Source organism: Canis lupus, chromosome 14 (genome assembly GCF_003254725.2).
Source record: "Canis lupus dingo isolate Sandy chromosome 14, ASM325472v2, whole genome shotgun sequence".
Classification (NCBI taxonomy): Eukaryota; Metazoa; Chordata; class Mammalia; order Carnivora; family Canidae; genus Canis; species Canis lupus.
The window spans coordinates 34,713,984-34,733,114 of NC_064256.1; the positions used below are offsets into that span (position 1 = coordinate 34,713,984).

Sequence of the window (19,131 nt, forward strand, 5' to 3'; positions counted from 1 at the left end):
GAGTGAGCAAAGACACTGTTATGGGAATAATTAGAGTAAGGCCATGGAAATTACATTAGTCCTTTGCTTCCAATTCTCTGTCCTCTCTCACCCTGTCTACACTTGTGGAATATTTATAATGAGATTAAAATCTTAGTCGGTTGTTTGTTTTGATGTAACTTAGATTTCCTTATGCAGTAGAAAGCTGTTGAGTTGCTACAGTTGGATTTCTGCTCATACTAGTTGCTCAACCTCAATATTGTAAGGAGGCAAAAAGAGCTAGGGACAGCAAACAGATTCTTCTCATCGACTCCTAGGTCACTTGTGCCTTGTTACTCCTTTCTCATTCACTGCTGAAGGGTCCGGGTGATCAGTAGTACACTTGCTTTTCTGACAGGATCTCGCTGAACTTACAGATGGCCTCATGTGGGTATGGATGGTCACCTGAAGCTCATGCTTGGGCTGCCCAGATGTGGAACACACTTTCCTTCTTCTTCTTCTTCTTCTTCTTTTTTTTTTTTTTTTTTGAGACTTTATTTACTTATTCATGAGAGACACAGAGAGAAGGAGAGGCATAGCAGAGGGAGAAGCAGGCTCCCTGGAGGGAGCCTGATGCAGCACTGAATCCCAGGACCCGGGGATCACAACCTGAGCCAAAGGCAGATACTCAACCGCTGAGCCACCCAGGCGCCCCACAGATTTTCCTTCTTAATGCCAAACTTCAGCTGTGCAATTTTGATCACATGTAAACCGTCATGAGCTATAGCTAGAATAGGGGTCATCAAAAATTTTTGAAGGGCCAGATAGTAAATATTTTAGGCTCTGCAGGCAATATAGTCTTTTTTGTAACTATTCACCTTTGCCATTGAAGTACAAAAGCAGCCCTGGGTAATATATAAACAAATGGGTGTGACTGTGTTCCAATAAAATTTATTTATGGATACTGAAGTTTGCATTTTATATAACTTTCACGTCTCATAAAATATTCTTTTGATTTTTTCCAACCACTTAAAACTGTAAAAACCTTTCTTAGTTTGTAGGTTGTACAAAAACAGGGGGTGGGCTGGATTTGACCCGCAGGCTGTAATTTGCTGGATGAAAACTAGAACATTATTCTTTGCTCTGCTATGATGCACCACAAATTTAATGGTTTAAAACACTCTTTCTTAGCTTACCATTCATTGGTTGGCAATTTGGGATGTGCTCAACTGAGTAGTTCTGGTTTTTTGTTTTAAGCTTAAGTCTATTTTACTACCACATATGAAAAGCCAGTTATCTGTTTTATTGCTGCTTTATAACAGCTGCTGCTGCTGCTGTAGTTGTTGTTTTGTTTTAATTTTATTTAATTTCTTTTTAAAATTTTAATTCCAAAAAAATTTTTAATTCCAGTCTGGTTAACGTACAATGTTACATTTGTTTCAGGTGTACAGTATAGTGATTCAACAATTCTATGTATCAACTGGGTGGTTCTTTACTAGTTTCGTACATGTATCTGTGGTCAGCGGTTGGTCATCTATTTGGCTCTGCTTGTAAGGATTACTGGCTATTGGGTGGGGTAAGCAAGCTGACTGGGCGAGTGTCTTGCATCATCCAGCAGGCTGGTCAGTGCTTATTCACATGGTGGTTCTAAGAGCAGCCAAAACATGCAAGTTCCATTGTATGAGAATTCTTCAAGGTTCTGCTAATTCCATTTTGCTATTGTCTCAAACAAGTCTCATGACCAACTCCAGTGTAGCAGAGGACTAAGATATGGATCCAGACAACTGTGAATAATTAGTTTATTACTACCACAACCCACCACAGAAGGCCTCTGCCCTGTTGGTTTATATCTCTCCCACACATAAAATATATTCTCTCCCTCCTAAGGCACCCTACATTTTATCTAGTCACAACATCAGGTTCAAAGTCGAGGATTTCTTCATATATAATCATGGCTGGACGTGACTTTTTAGATGTAGCTTCTCTTGATCCAATTGCACTAGAAAGATAAGTTATAACATACAGTGATAAGAAATTGATAATTATACTGGAGAGAATCATTTGAAAGGGAAAGAATGGGGGACACTCAGCAGCCACTTGTCCATACATATTCTGAAATTCAGCCTGGCATCTGTTGGCAGATTCCCGTACTCCAGGGTCATCCTCCTTGATTAAGCTGAGACTCTGCTTCCTGGGAGTATTTGTCCAGTGTATTGTTTTCTACAGCTCTCTGGCAGTGGTGCCCTAGTCCGTTGTTCTTCACGGTTTTTGACTTGACCCTCTCAAGTGTCATTCTTATTCATAAGATACTGCTTGTGTGTGCAGCTGAACATCTTCCTTAGCCTTCTTCATTTCTGTTGGGGGTTGGTGGCCTAGAGACCTCCTTTTGTTTTGAGCTGACATGATCTCTTTCAATCCAAGATGGCAGTGCTTTTATCAATACAGTTAATTGCAACAGTAGAAAGCTTTCTATGGATCTAATTCTGGTCCAGAAACTAGATCCACAATTCTTATTGAGAATTTTTTTTTAAGATTTTATTTATTCATGAGAGGGAGAGAGAGAGGCAGAGACACAGGCAGAGGGAGAAGCAGGCTCCATGCAGGGAGACTGGATCCCAGGTCTCCAGGATCATGCCCCAGGCCGAAGGCAGGCGTTAAACCGCTGAGCCACCCAGGGATCCCCGAGACAAACTTCTTTTTACTTGAGTGTGTCAGGCGGCTGGGGGAAATTTCCTAAAGAATTTTAAAAGAGAATTTTAAAAGAGAGAGAGGCAGAGACACAGGCACACAGTGAGCCTGACATGGGACTCGATCCCCAGGTCTCCAGGATCAGGCCCTGGGCCAAAGGTGGTGCTAAACCGCTGAGCCACCCAGGCTGCCCAACTTCTTAGAGTTCTTAACAAGGGACTTACAGTCAGACTTTGATTTAATCTTTACCCTGAAGCCATTTATTACTTTGATGATTTTGGGGGGGGGGGGGATTGGAGATAAGGAACAGTTTACTTCCCCGCATGTCCTGGTTCCTTTGTATTCTCCCTAAGTTCTGCTTACAAACAATTTTTTGAGCTCATCTTTCCTGATGTACCTTATCATTGACAACTAAAGGAAGCCAATTGACAAGTTTAATTTTCTGTGAGGCAATCTCCCTATCCAAGTCCAGTTTATTAGTTATAAGCAATATATTTACTAATTATTTCAGAACTACCTAACTCAGGTACTTTCTAGCCTGCCATAGCAGTTTCCTTGTCACTTTCGTAGCATCTTATAACAGTATAGTCAATTTTTTCCATCTTCGTAGTTTCTTTACAGCTTTTCTAGCCTCCACCAGCCACCTATACCAAAGCCAATGCCTCATATTTTGTTTTTTGTTACCAAAACACCCCACTTCTAAGTATCAATTTCTTTATCAGTTATTGTTGCTCCAAAATGAAGCATTGCAAAACTTAGTGGCTTAAAGCAATCATTTGTGTCACTTCTAACATGTGACATGTGTGTGTTGGGAAATTTGAGCTGAACTCAGGACAGAGATTCCCTGGTTTTGGCCAATCTCACTCATGCATCTGTGGTCTTGGACAATTAGCAGAGGCCTGACTTCAGATCCTCGCTGGCTACTGAGAGGGCAGCAGGAGACAGGGCTGCATGTCTCTTATGATCAAGCTGGCTAGCGTGGGCTTGCTCACATGGCAATGCTGGCAGGGTTTCCAAGGTCAGCTGGAGAAGGCAGGCTCCAATGTACAATCCCTTTTCAAGTCTCTGTTATGTCACATTTGTTGTTGTCACATCATTTAAAGCAAATCATATGGCCAGGGCCAGACTGGAGTGAGTGTGGGAGGGGATTATCCAAAAGCTTACATTGAAGGAGGTGATGAATTCAGAAAGGTATGAACAAATTTGGGGCTATTGTTGCAACAATCTGCTAGTCCTATGCTCAATAGAGTAGACTATAATCTGACACACAGAAAGCCTGCTATGTTTCTAGGGGAGTGTAAGTTTTGAGTGACTGGTTATTCAGCTAGCTGATAAAAACATGGAAAATCCACGTTATGGCTCTAAATTTGGCAAATTGAACTTGCCCAATATCAGGAGTACATAGATTTCTGAAGTGTGCTTTTAGAGCTTGAGGATCAAAAATGCATATGATGAAAAGAAAAAATGATTCTGGGATGCCTGGGTGGCTCAGCAATTGAGCATCTGCCTTTGGCTCTGGGCATCATTCTGGAGTCCCCAGATCAAGTCCTCCATCGGGCTCCCCGTGGGGAGCCTGCTTCTCCCTCTGCCTATGTCTCTGCCTTTCTCTGTGTATATCTCCCATGAATAAACAAATAAAAATCATTATTAAAAAAAAGATGGAGCACCTGGGTGGCTCAGTGGTTGAGCATCTGCCTTTGGCTCAGATCGTGATCCTGGGGTCCTGGGATCAAGTCCCACATCAGGCTCCCTGCACGGAGCCTGCTTCTCCCTCTGCCTATGTCTCTGCCTCTCTCTGTGTCTTTCTATGAATAAATAAAATCTTAAAAAAAAAAAAAAAAAGAAAAGAAAAAATGGTCCTGATTGTAGGCAGAGAGTAAAAAATGACAAAATTTAATATTTAACATTTAGATGGTGTGGATTATGTGCTGGACACTATGCTAGTAGCTTGTCATGAATTATATCATTATCTCTTTTAAAAACAGAAAAATTAGCATTAAGAGAATCTAAAATTTTTGTTGTTTAGATCTAGGGAGCTTGGCCTACTCTATGTAATATGAAAGCTTTACATTGTAACGTTGCTAAGGATGAAGGTATCTCTTTTCAAACATTGCTGGTTGGAGGTTGGAGTTTATAGTACAGTGTAGACTTTGGGATCTTATGGTCATTTGTCCAGTTTCCTAATTGCATACATATTACCGTTTGAGATAGTTTCATAGTTTCCATCTTTGTAATGAACGCAGCTCAAACTGAAGTCTTTCCCATTGCTTTTACAAGTAGAATATCCTAATATAATAATTGGCTCTCAGGAAGAGAGCATATTTTGATTCCCTTTGCATATTGCTCATCCATTGTTTATTACCCCCAAAACTCAAAAGAAGGAAAAAACCCAGAGATTTTCCTAGAGTAAAAGATTTGCTTTTCACAGTTAAGGCAGTTTATAAGGACTCACAGGCACGTTAGCAAAGAAATGAAAATAGTTAGACCTGAGGACAGGAGTCAAGAAGTAAAATTATAATTAAAGGTATTTTTCTTCAGAATCTTAGGTCAAAGCAAAGATTAAAGATGGAAAAATGAGGAAGACCAGGAATATGTTAATGGCTTTTCTCTAACTGTATAGAAAATAATAATATTAAAACTCTTCAAAAAAAAAAAAACCTCTTCAACATTTACACACACACACACACACACACACACACACACAATGGGATTGAGAGATGATGGGTATGGGTGAAAGAAGAGTCTGTAAAGACATAAAATTGTTACTCAAACTTTATATTTAAATTCTTTATTTTGGAAGCAGTACTTTCCTCTTTGACATCAAGGGATTTTTTTAAAGTTTAAGTTGAATTATAAGTGAGAAAAGAAAATTTGAAAAATGTCTCAGATTTTCTGGCTAACTATGGCAAAGGTAAATGAAAAACTTCAGCAGTTAAGGTAGTACATTAATTTAGACATGGAGGCATTTATACCAGACTGAACAGATGGAAAATTCTCACATACTTACAGAAAATCAAGCACATTAAAAATAATTCAGTATGAACAGTAGAGTTCAATATGGAAGAAACGGTAACAAGTCCACTCAACTGTGGACTACTTAAGTCTTTTAACGTCGATTTTTTTTCCTTTTCTTTAAGCATACTGATTTTTTCCTTTATGTTTTATAATGTTGATTTTTTTCCTTTAAGAATACGTTTATCGGGCAGCCTGGGTGGCTCAGCGGTTTAACGCCTGCCTCCAGCCCAGGGTGTGATCCTGGAGTCCCAGGATCGAGTCCCACGTCGGGCTCCCTGCATGGAACCTGCTTCTCCCTCTGCCTGTGCCTCTGCCTCTCTCTCTCTCTCTGTCTCTCATGAATAAATAAATAAAGTATTTTTATAAAGTACGTTTATCACTGTGATATGACTTGCAGAAAATTTTCTTAGTTCTATTTTTTAATTTTGAAAAATTTTAGACCTTCAGAAAAGTTATAAGAAGCTTTATAGAATTTTAGAACACCTATATACACTTCCTCTAGATTCTCCGTTCATCAATATTTTCTCACATTTGTTATATGTCTTCATGAATATGTATACCTTATCTCTATTGATCTGTTATGCTGAATTTTTGGAAAATAAGTTGCGGACATCATGACTCTTGATCCCTAAATACTTAAAGCGTATGTCCTCACAGTTTCATGTATTAATTTAGTACAGATGATCAATTTCATAATTATAACTTAATTTAATGTAGTCTAATTATCACATTCAGGAACTTTAATATTAATACAACACAAATGGCCTAATACACAGTTTATATTCAGATTTTTCCAATTGTCCTAATAATGTCCTTTAGGAGAAAACAGACGAAACCTTTTTTTTTTTTTTTTCCTATCCAGGCATGAATCCAGAATTACACAGTGGTTAGTTATTGTGTCTCTTTAGTCTCCTTTAATCTGGACTAACCTGTCAAGTTTTTTTGTTTCTTCATGACATTTTGAAAAGAACAGGTCAGTTATTTTGTATAACATCCCTAAATTTGCGTTTGATTGTTTCCTCATGATTAGATTCAGGTTATGCATTTTTGTCAGGAGTACTAACAGCGCTGTGTTGTGTCCTTCTCAAGCCTGTCATGCCGTGTCACAGTGCCAGTGGATCCCATTATTGGTGACGCTGACTTTACCACTTTCTTCAGGAAGTGTAGGCTACTGTCTCTATTTAAAGATATCATTCCCTTTGGTACTTAATAGGTAAACCAATGCTTTAAGCCTGTTCTCCTATTAACTTTTGCCCAGAGGTTGCAACGTTTACTGATAACTTTTGCCTAAATTATTACTATGTTAGCTACCAAATATTTTTTTTTAATTTTAGACAAGCAGAAATTTTTACTGATTTTTTAAGTGTAAAAAAGGAGATTATTCTAGGGGACTAATACATCTGTAGACAATCAGAAGGGTGCAATATAATCACAGGTGATTAATCTGGAAAGGCAAAAGTAAAGACTAACCCCATTGAAGAACAAAGATATTGCAACAAATGCTCTGCGTTTTTCATCAAGCAGCAGGATGGTAATAAGTTAGATATATGAAGTAAAATGCATGCATCAACCATTTTCTCCTGCATAATCTTAAACTGCTTTGCATTTATACACAATCATGCACAGTAATAATCAGGAAAATATTTGGAATGCACACACACACACAAAAAGCTTGGCACCAAGTATAATAGAAGAGAAATATGAAAACAAGGGAAGCAGGTAAGGCATTTAAGATTAGAAAATGTTTATGTAAAATTTCTAAAGCAACTGATAAATTATGCTACTCATATTCCTAGTTTTTCTTTCTCCATATCTGGCTAATTTTATTAATATACTATAGCTTCCGATTATTCTCAGTTGCATCTAGTGAATTTAAAAAAGAACAACCCTGCAATAAAGTATCTATCATGTCTTGCTGAATAAAATGTGTATTTTGTGCGACCTGAGATTGAAAGCTTTCTAAGCTTCTCGGAGTTTTAAATCAGACAACCCCCCACTTCCTGCAGACACAGTTGCTTATTTGTCAGTTTGAGTTTGATTTATCTCAAGCAGCAGCTAAAACGGTATTAAAGTCTTCTGTTAAGCATGTAAAACTCTACATATAGAGAGTCAGTAAGTTAAACATCTCTAATAAAAGACAGGTGCGTTCTCATTGGAAGCAAAAATAGGATAGAAAGAGATTTGTTTCTGTAAAGGATGATATGAAAAGTAGGAGACCATAGGTGTCTTCTCTTTACTCTACAAAATGGCGCTGATATATAAGGCAATAAAAATATTTTTAATGATTTTTTTAAAGTGCACATAAAGTAACCAGTGAATCTGTGTATTCAGCTATTGATCAGTTTAGTGATGGGCTGAAAAATCAGTGAATTAACGAGTGCCCTCTGCTTTATTCATTATTTCACCATGTTGTATTTTTTCCTTTTTGTTTATATCTTTGTGAGAGTAACCCAGAATATAAAGTTATGTAATGTTGATGGTTTAATAATAATTGTTCCCATACAATTTCTGAGATTTTTTTCAGCCTCTTGACATTTTTGGCTTACTCATTTATGCATACATTTTAAATTTTTAAATTTATATTAGATAATTTTAAAATGAGTATAGAATTTTAGCCTTAAAAATATGCAAAAAAAGTGCAACTAAAGAGAATGGCCCATACACATTATATTCAATATAAGATATCTAATTAGGACCATGTAGATTTTTCCTCATATTTATACCATAATGTACATGAATGGAAACAAAGGCAATAATTGATGACTTCTTGATAAAAAACTTCAGTTGAAATTAGGGCGGCATGGTTTGATTACAGCTTAGTCTTTGGAATTCTATTTTAGTTTGCCTTATTATGGTGGTGCACTGAAAATCTAGGATTCATTCGTTCATTCATCTAGAACATTTATTTAGTGCTGGCACATAGAGATTGTTCAATTAACAGACATTATAATGTTTTTAATGTTTCTTTTTAGAGAGAGAGTGGGAGCAGGGGGGTACTGCATGGGGTGGGAAGGGGCAGAGGGAGAGGGAGAGGGAGAATCTCAAGCAAATTCTGCACTGAGTGTAGAGCCTGGCACTGGGCTAGATCTCACGACCTTGAGATCATGATCTGGGCCAAAATCATGTGTTAGACACACAACTGAGCCACCTAGGTATCCCTATTTTTAATGTTTTATGTATATCCACAAACGTCCACGCAAATGTATTGCTAACATGGAGTCATCATAGACTGAGATTTAAATTTTGTTTTTGTAATACATGCAGTATGGCTTCATGTTTATGTCATGGATTTAATAACTATTTGAGGGCCTTCCACAAGCTGGACACTGTATCAAGCTCCAGAAATATATCTATGGATAAGATGGGTGGATTCTGGGATGCCTGGGTGACCCAGCGGTTGAGCATCTCCCTTTGGCTCAGGGCGTGATCCTGGAGTCCCGGGATCGAGTCCAACATCAGGCTCCCTTTATGGAGCCTGCTTCTCTCTCTGCCTGTGTCTCTGCCTCTCTCTCTCTCTCTCTCTCTCTCTCTCTCTCTGTCTCTCATGAATAAATAAATAAAATCTTAAAAAAAAATGGGTGGATTCTCACCCTTCAAGGAGCTTATATTTTTTGGGAGAGATAGAAAAGAAGTAAAAAACATAATTAGATATTTTGATTAGTGCCATGAAGGAAAAGTGCCCAGAGTTATTGTTTTTGGAAATTAAGTGCAGGGGCATATGCCCCTGTGTGTGTGTGTTTATGTATATGTATGTATGTTTTCTGTGTGTGTGTGTGTGTGTGTGTGTATGTGGGTGTGCGTGTATGTTAAAGTATGCGATACTATGAGTAGTCAGGGAAGTCCTCCTTCGAGGGTGAGATACAGGCCTGAAAAATGAGAAGAAATCAAACATGTAAAAAAGGCATGGAATATTATTCTGGAAACAATCTTCAGAGTTTAATATGACTTTTCTGATAATTTTACATTTGAAACTATAGCTCTGGTAGTCCACCTGAGTCCCCCAAAGCTCAAGTTACTTGCCCGAAGTTGCATTTGCCACGCCCAGGACGCAGGGATGGCTGTCCCTCCTGAAAACAGAGTCAATTAAACACGTAGAGACATAAAAGCAGAAAATGATCATGTGGGGTATTAAAGGAATGGAGTCGGAAGCTTAGAAAAACATCTCTTGCATCTTCACATTTTCCATTTCATCTAAACTCAGTGAAGAGTTTAAAATTGAATATAGGTAAGTTGGCTAAAAAACTATAATTCTGAGTCATCAACAGCATATCTGAAAGGAGCAACACAGCCCAGCCTGGCAGCTCCTATTTTTCAGATTAGAAATTAACTGCTATGTTGTCAGGATGAAATGGTATGTTTTATTATTGAAAAGGCAGTGCTATTAGCTTCTTTGGGCCACAAGGGCCCATTTATTTAATTACTTCTTCCAGGACACTAAGTGGATCCCCAGTGACCAGGCCAAATGATTGCACCTTAAAAGGTGAGCGACACATTCATTTGATGGATAGTACGTTTTCTTTCCTTTATTTTTTCACTAAATATAAAAAGAATTAGAAAAATCCATTTCTTTTCACCTCTTCTGAAGATAGTTTCAGAACCAGAAGCATTTTTATTCACTTTTATTTATTTTTATTTTTTGTTTATTATTATTATCTTAAAGATTTATTCATTTATTTTAGAGGTAGGGGGTGAAGAGGCAAAGGGAGAGAGAATCCTGAAGCAGACGCCCTGCTGAGCACAGAGCCCGATATAGGGCTCAATGCTCAATCCCATGACTCTGGGATCATGATCTGAGCTGAAATCAAGAGCCAGCCACTCAAAGAAATGAGCTACCCACGTGTCCCTATTATTATTTTTAAGTAAGCTCAACACCCAATGTGGGTCTTGAGCTTAGGACCCCGAGATTGAGTCGTGTGCTCTACAGAGTGAGCTAGCCAGGTGCCCCTTTTTAAAATAATAGCTAAAATAATAGATATAGAAATGAAAAGTAAGAGAAATCTTCTAAACAAGGAGCACAGGGCCTGTTTTGGATTCCTTTAAAAATTTTTCAAAATGGATTTTATTTTATAGAGCAGTTTTAGGTTCATAGCACAATTGAGGGGAAGGTACAGAGATTTCCCATATACTCCGCCCCCTTCTCCAGCCTCCCCCGTTGAGGGCATCTCCTGCCAGAGTCCCATTTGTTACTGTTGATGAACCTACACTGACATGTGATTATCACTCTAGGTCCATAGTTTACATGAGGGTTCACTCTTGGTGCTGTGCATGCTATGGGTTTTGGCAAATGTGTAACGACATGTACCCACCATTAAATATATCTAATAGTTTCACTGTGCTAAAAATCCTCTGTGCTCTGCCTTTTCATCCCTCCCTCTGCCATAACCTCTGGCATCCACCGACCTTTTTCCTGCCTCCGTGTTTTTGTCTTTCCTGCAATATCGTATAGTTGGAATCATACAATATGTAGCCTTTTCACATTGGCTTCTTTCCTGTAGTACTATACGTTTAAGGTAACTCCATGTCTTCTCATGGCTTGATAGATCATTTCTTTTTAGCACTTAATTGCATTCCATTATCTGGATGTAAAATTCCTTCTTTAAGGCTCGAAACTTATTTTTAAAAAGATTTTATATATTTATTTTTAGAAAGAGACAGCACACAAGTGGGGGGGGGAAGATTTGGATGAATAAAGAACAGACGGGGAGGAAAAGGGAGAGAGAATCTGAAGCAGACTTCATGTCCAAAGCTGAGCCCCGTGGGGGCTCCATCCCACAGCCAGGAGATCATGACCAGAGTCAAAACCAAGAGTTGAATACTTAACTGACAGCTACCCAGGCACTTCTAGAGCTTCAAATTTAATAGAGATTTTAAAAGAAGGAAAAATAAGTTAAAATTATTAAGTTATTTATTACAATAAAGCATGAAAGAATAGTCATATTCTTATAATTATGTAGGAATATATAAGTATTGTTTTATAGAGTGTTTTTCCTTTGTTAACAAAGTTAAGGAAATGCTAAAATCTCAATAGAGTCAACGAAGAAAGGACAAATATAGGTCATGAGTAAATATCATACTAGAAAAAATCTATAGCTTGAGGGTATTAAATTGTAGCAGCAGACAGCTTTTTGAGTAGATTTTTTTTCAAGTTTTTTTTTATGGGTGTGGTTGATATTTAAGCTTTGCTAGCCCAGCATCAAGGACCTCTTACTGATGGATTATGAATTTTATCCTTTAATTTTTAATATGCTATAAAACAGTGAAAATTCTAATCCTTTAAAATGAACTTTCATTGTTCTCTGATTGTTTGGGATAAGAAAAGGTTTTCATAGTTTCTTTCTTAAGAGATATGAAAGCTTTTCAGATCTTGCTGATTTCAAGAACTTTCCTATAAAGTAAGTTGGAGATATTTGTCAAAATTCCTACTGGGTGTGTGAAAAACCACATACACAGACTGTAAGCCAAACTCTTTGAGGTTAATTCATAAATCAGTAGGGATAAATGAGAACAGAAATTCTATGTTCTGACTCTTGAGGTATCATATCTTGCCTTATAAACTTTCACTTGTTGATTTTAGTTGGGTAGCACATTGATATGATTTGTACTTCACTAAATCATAATGTGTAACAACTTAGGTAACTCTCTAAATTCTATTTGATTTTTTTCCCTTTAACTCCACTTCCCAATAGTGGAATAGATGTAATTTGGTATAGGTGCTTATTATTAAGAGGCCTGGTTTTGGAGACACTGACACAGGCTGAAATCTTGACTCTGATATGTACTGAGTGTGATCTTAGAAAGATAACTTAAATCTGTCTAACCTGTAAAAAAAAAAAAAAAAGAGAGAGAGAGAGAGAGATACATTTACATCATATGTTACCTACATAATAAGAGTTTTTTATGGTGATAAGACCAAATATTAACGATGGTAGAATGTTTTCTTGTTTTATATATCATAGATTCCTCCAATAAAAGCTATTTAAACTTTATCTTACATTATTGAAATATGCATTTCCCTGTTATTTTTGGACTTAAATTTAAAAATTTCTTCTCTAGCTCTGATATTTTTTTTTTAAGCACAGATTCTTGAGGTTTCATCTTTTTTGGGAAAAAAACCACTTTGTGCTTATAATACTATATTCAAGGAATCTAAGCTTTTGTATTGGAAAAGGTATCTTTGTTTTCTCATTATCATGGAATAATTATCATTTTAACTTGAGTATTTGTAGAAGCATCCAAATTTCTGAACTTATCTATTATAACTTATATAACTTGCTGCTTGATTGGCCCCAGCTAAAAATCAAAATTATTATTCAAATAAAATGGGCCACAACTTTTATTAAGTATTTTAAATATATACATTTTTTTTGAAATAGTCACACAGAGAGAGAGAGGCAGAGACATAGGCAGAGGGAGAAGCAGGCTCCTTGCACCGGGAGTCCGACGTGGGATTCGATCCTGGGTCTCCAGGACCGTACCCTGGGCCAAAGGCAGGCGCCAAACCGCTACACCACCCAGGGATCCCCAAATATATACATATTTTTAAAGATTTTATTTATTTATTCATGAGAGATACAGAGAGAGAGAGAGAGGCAGAGACACAGGCAGAGGGAGAAGCAGGCTCCATGCAGAAACCCGATGTGGGACTCGATCCTGGAACTCCAGGATCACACCCTGGGCCAAAGGCAGGTGCTAAACCGCTGAGTCACCCAGGGATCCCCATGTATTTTAAATATTTGAGTCAAATAGAAAGCCCTGGCCCAATTGACAAAAACTGATATGTTAATTTGGACACCATATTGTTTTTTTTTTTTCTTTTTTTTTCTGCATTGGAAACAAAGCACATCTCTGTACCATGAAACAGACTGATGTTCTGCTTATAATAATATATGAACCTAAAGGCAGGACTAATACATATCTTCCACTAACTATCAATGATTACAAACTCAGTGAACATTTCCCGAGTTGATTTAGTATCATTCCTTTGTAAACAAATGACCTTAGGATACTTGTCTATAGTACATTGTTCAAAGGTTCTAGGAAGACACTTCATTGATATGTTTCTTTTTTTTTTTTCCATTGATATGTTTCTTTAAAATTTATTTGTTTTGTAACTAACATAATTCAGATTTCATTGATTGGAATAGAGGAGTCTGTTGGGGGGAGACCTCTTTGGGGAAATGACAATTGAAACTGAGATGGGAAAGTTGAGACGAGATTAATTAGTCCAAGAACAAGAAAAAGAGCAATTCAGGCAGTGAGAATAGCATGTGTTATGACCCTGAGGAAGAAAAAGCTTGGCATATTCGAGGATATGGATGAAAACCAGAAATACTGGCCTCTTTGACCAGGCCAAATCATAAACCTGCCTGGTCTATGGTAGGTTATTTGCCTGTGCCCTGCAAAGCTGTGATTTGGCTTCTATGCAGACTTGATTGGCAGAGCAAAATGTGTATGCTTGGAAGACAGTTTATATACATAAATTGTATATGCTGTTCCATAGCATTTGACTCAGGGATTTCTGCTCTTATGGGATTTCTGATTGGAATCTGGCTGGCATATGTGCTGATCACATTATAAAAGAATGACTTTGTTATCTTAGTAAAAACTTCCTGGGTTTTCTCCTTAGCAGCTCAGGAATTTGAGGCATAGAATGAAAAGTTAGTGCAAGTATTGTAAAGAGGCCATCCATCCAATACCTCCTTCCTTTTGTATAAAGAATGGTAGAAAAAAGTCTCTCTTCGAGATAGCAATTGAGCTTTAGAGGAAAATTGTGTTTGGTTCTTTGTGGTCTTCTAAATAATTGCCAACCAGCCAGCCACAGCCTTAAACAGAGGCAGGAATGATCTAGGTTTTGAGTGTATATGTGAAATCAAACATGGAACAATGGAAGTCACATGCCCCCAGGAGGAAGTTAGGGCTCTGTTATAGGATAGTCATCTCTCTCACAATAAGGAAATGTAACTCCCAACCCAAACCCAAGTCACAGAAGTTAGTCATAGATCATAGACTATGAGTCCCAGAAAAAAGCTCAAAGAATGCAGAATCCAAATTCCCTCATTTTATAGATATGGAATCTCAGAGAGATGAAGTGACTCTTTATCTATGGAAAGACATGAAATGACTTGCTTCAGGACACACAGATAGTCAGAGATGAGCTAGGTCTAGACTCAAGTACTCTAATTTCTAGTCCAGTGCCTTTCTCACTAGGCCTTACTGACCCCCAAATAACTAAATTCATGTATCAACATTAAAAAAGAAAAAATACATTTAATACAAAATGATTCATAAGATTATATCTAATCTCAGGTACCTTATTAAAAAGCTACCATTTTGAATACCTGCAATGCAATTTGTAGCCACTGATGCCAGTTTTCAAATTTTGAAAATACTGGCTGTATCACATTGATTGTCATGAGTATTTTCTCATAAAATAGAGGATTGCCTATGTTATGTGACCAGATCTGCACCTTTCCTATGCACCCTGCCCACCCCTCCACTCTTCATCATGCTCACTCTTATGCCTCTTGTCTTATTAATTTCTCTCCTTTCAGAAGCAAAGAAATTCTGTCATTGTTTATCCTTTGATGAATTTTGGACTCTTTATTATACCTTTTACTGATTTTAGAGATGTTATGAACTCTTGAAATAAAATCCACATCTGAAAGATCTACATAATCTAATTTCAGGAGAATTGGCTGGGTAGAAGTGTCTTAGCTTTGTGGATCATCATGTGTAAAGAAAATGGCCTAATCATATTTTTCATCTAGTTGTTGTTTTTAAAGTTTAGGAAATGGGACCAGCCATCAGATATGTTTAGCAAAGAAATACATTTAAGGTGAAGAAAAGAAATTGAAACTGGATGATTTTTTTTATATTTAGCAATCCATCTTTAGTCAGATTTAGTCATATTATGTAGCCATTACACGTGCAGTTTTAATGAAGGGAGGACATCACTCACTTCCCCATTGGACCCAATGGGAAGATCTGCCCGTTTGTTCCCACTGGAGGGTGTACCTGAGGTACTCGTGCTATACAGTTGAGGAGGTTTGCTTCAAAGTGACTTTGGCTCTGAATTTCTTCTTCCTGCTGCTTCTGTCCAGGGTAGGGGTTATTTGGAAGGAGTAAGATAAACACACCAGGAAACACATTCGTGAATATGGTATTAATTAATATTTTCTAACTTAGTGTGGCAAATACTGACTTCAGATAAATGCAAATCTCTACACATCTCTGTGTCTTCAGCATATTTTATGCAAATAGTTGTTAAGAATAAAAATTCTAATTTCAAATGAAGAAAATTCATGACATGCATCTTGGCTTGTGGTTTAATCACTGTATACCCAGGAAGGTATCGACAGTTGTCCCGTAGAAGCTATTAAAGTTGCTGTCCAAGGTTAAATGAAATTGCAGTTTATCAGAGCAGCATTGAGAAAATAAGGGAATCTGTTCATGGTTCTTGATTAATGCCAAGCGTGATCAACACAAGGGGGTTCATTAAGCTATACATCATGTGGGTAATTTAACATGTCATTGTGCTTGCTGTCTGCTTTGAGTGTGTACGGCCCTGAGTTTCAAAGTTGTATCCTGATGCCACTGAGTTCTGCACAGAAGCCTCCCTCTTTGGCTGTACATTTTCTATTATGCACACTTATTTTTTTAAACATGTGAAGCGTTTCATATACATTACTTAATATGTTTTGGGACAAAAGTATATCCTGGCTCTTTAATGGGTTCCCTTCATACTTTATATAATAAAACTTATTAGAAAACTCTTTTCTTTGGAATTTTTCTTTTTCCTTGATCATAGATATGCCTTAAAATCTGATGTGACATGGAAAAAGCTTTTGAAATCATTAACTCAATCCCTGTTATTTTTAAAATATTCTTATTTGTGTGTTGTAGTTAAAATATCAGGTTTCAGAGGTTTACTTTTCAATGATTTTAATTTTTCTAGATGTGATGAAGCTTTTCTCTAAAAGTATAGAACTGCGATTTTGGCTTCTAGTTTTACTTAATCTTTTTCTTTACTTTATAAAATTAAACTTGCCAATGTTATTAATATCGAATGGGATTTGACAGCTTATTAAAGAAAAAAATTTTGTGAAAGAATAAAAAATTATGATTAATCATTCCACATTACTTATTTATCTAATACATGGAATTCAATATAATCATGCTTTATCACTCTCACTTAAAAGTAGACTCTCCCCATCACTGAAGATTTATGAGATGCAATGAACTAGAGGCCAGGATCTCAGCCATAACATCAATGGTTGTTGCAAGAAGTACATGGCAAGGGAAATATGACCACATAGAATGTAGTCTTAATATTAAAATTTTTGAGCAGGAATTTAGAGACTAGGTTACTTGTCATGTAACTTTTAGTAATCCTGTGAATTGCGCATGCCAATTGGTAAAATGGGCAGAGTCCTAAAACTTCCTAAAATATCCCAGTATGACAACTGTATACTGATGACCATGGCTTGAACTTGGCTAATGTCCTATTAAGTTGGAATCTTCAAGGGTTTGTTTTAAAATGGATTCCCATGTGATATTGTAATGCTTTTTAACAGTTAGGCCTAAATACATATATGAAAGAAACTTCCATGACTGATGTGCAAAATATTGAGCTTTGTTTCTTGGGGGTGATAACCTCGTCAGCATCTACCATTCTTGGGAGGAGATTAGAATACCATTTAAGAGCTGGAGAAATCAAGTGCTAGCTTTTGAAGGCACACCTGAATAATGGAATGTTATTTTCATGTCTGCGTTTTGTTTTTGTTTTGGTGAGTTCTGAATGCAATACCTACAATATCCTCAAAGTGAACTGTTCGATTATTTAAATTGGGTGTTTGAAAATGTATTTTAATTAGGTCCGAGATCAAATTAGAATGGTGTCTAGTGAATACCAAATATTTTCAAAAGCAACACAACATAGAGTGTTTTCCTTCTTGGTATGTAAAGTAGGAAGGATGCATTGTCATTTACAGCTTTCATTCACAAGTCCCAGTAACTCTAAGATGGGTCTCCCCTAAAAAATACTGCTAAGGTCATTCATATGGTCAAGGTCCTCTCCTTGAACACTTTTTTTTTTTTTTTTAAGTACTGATTGTTTTCTGCTTCCATTAATTGGCAAGGGTTTATTTACAAGACAATAATTAATTATACCTCTGGGAAGCTCAAGAGTCAACATGAATCAAAACAGTCTTGGTAAGGAACATGGAAGTCTCACATAATTAAGCAGGGCACTGGAGACCAATTGTTTATAGAATGATTTTGCTGGAGCTAATTGACACTAATTATTTAATCTGATTTTCTTCTTCCTAGTTATTCTTCTGTAGAGTCACTGCTTTCTGCTAATGATGTGCAGGCAACTATCAAGGTGCTCTATGCTCTATTCAGTGTAGCCAGCCTTCTTTATAGGAAAATGATATTGCTTAGATCCTTTCCCAGCATGCTACAGAGTGTTATATAAACAAACCACATAAGAAATCAACAGATGATCAATGGTAAAATCCTTATCAGGCAGTCATTTGTATTGATGGCTGTTAAATCTTTTTCTCACAAAAGAATAGTCCAGTTTTCACTCAGATATAAGTTAAATTCATTTAAACTAAAAAAATGTGTATGCAATGAACTCATAGTTTCCACACAATATTTTTATGCATGAGATGAGATGAAGCCTGGAGTATGATTGAAAAGAAAAGCAGAACATTTATGCAGCTGCCTAAATAAGAAGAAATATTCCAGTTGAGTGTATAGTGAAACTTAGGGTGCCAATTACATGCAAACATGCTACTTTCTATACGGGAGCTATGCTGATGGGTAAATAAAAACTTGGGTAAAATGCTAGCTAAGTAAGAAGCATGCAATATAAATTGCATTTTCTAGTACCAAGTGTCTCTGTGGTTTTTGCTTATGGGCGGCTCCCTCTGAACATCACAGTTCCATGACAGCATTCCTAGTTGAGATAATCAAAGATGGGCATTAATTTACTGGTTGTATGTTTTGATTCATTAGCTTCTTAATCCTCCACCATTTTTAGGCTGTTGCATTTTGTGTAAGATGCAGATTCTAACTATCCTTCTGGCTAAGAAATGAGGAAACATGGAATCTCTACCTGTTTGTAGTACTATGGAGAATCTGAGGTTTAATTTTGTTTTTTTTTTTAAATATTTTATTTATTTATTCATGAGACACACACACACACACACACACACACACACACACACACAGAGGCAGAGACACAGGCAGAGGGAGAAGCAGGCTCCTTGCAGGGAGCCCGACGTGGGACTTGATCCTGGGTCTCCATGATCATACACTGGGCTGAAAGCAGCGCTAAACCGATGAGCCACCCGGGCTGCCCCGAGGTTTAATCTTGGATCCCTATTGCCCACATCATCCTCTCTGGGTACAACCCCACCCACCTTTCTGGCGATGTCCTAAGCTAGCTTGCACTAGTCTCTTTCC

At 37.1% G+C, this 19,131-nt stretch overlaps 1 long non-coding RNA gene across 2 annotated transcripts in view; it reads left to right on the top strand.

Annotated features, from left to right (window-relative positions):
* LOC112670868 (uncharacterized) overlaps window positions 1–19,131 on the top strand; it is a 54,440-nt gene that overhangs the window by 7,949 nt on the left and 27,360 nt on the right. The window lies entirely within an intron of this gene.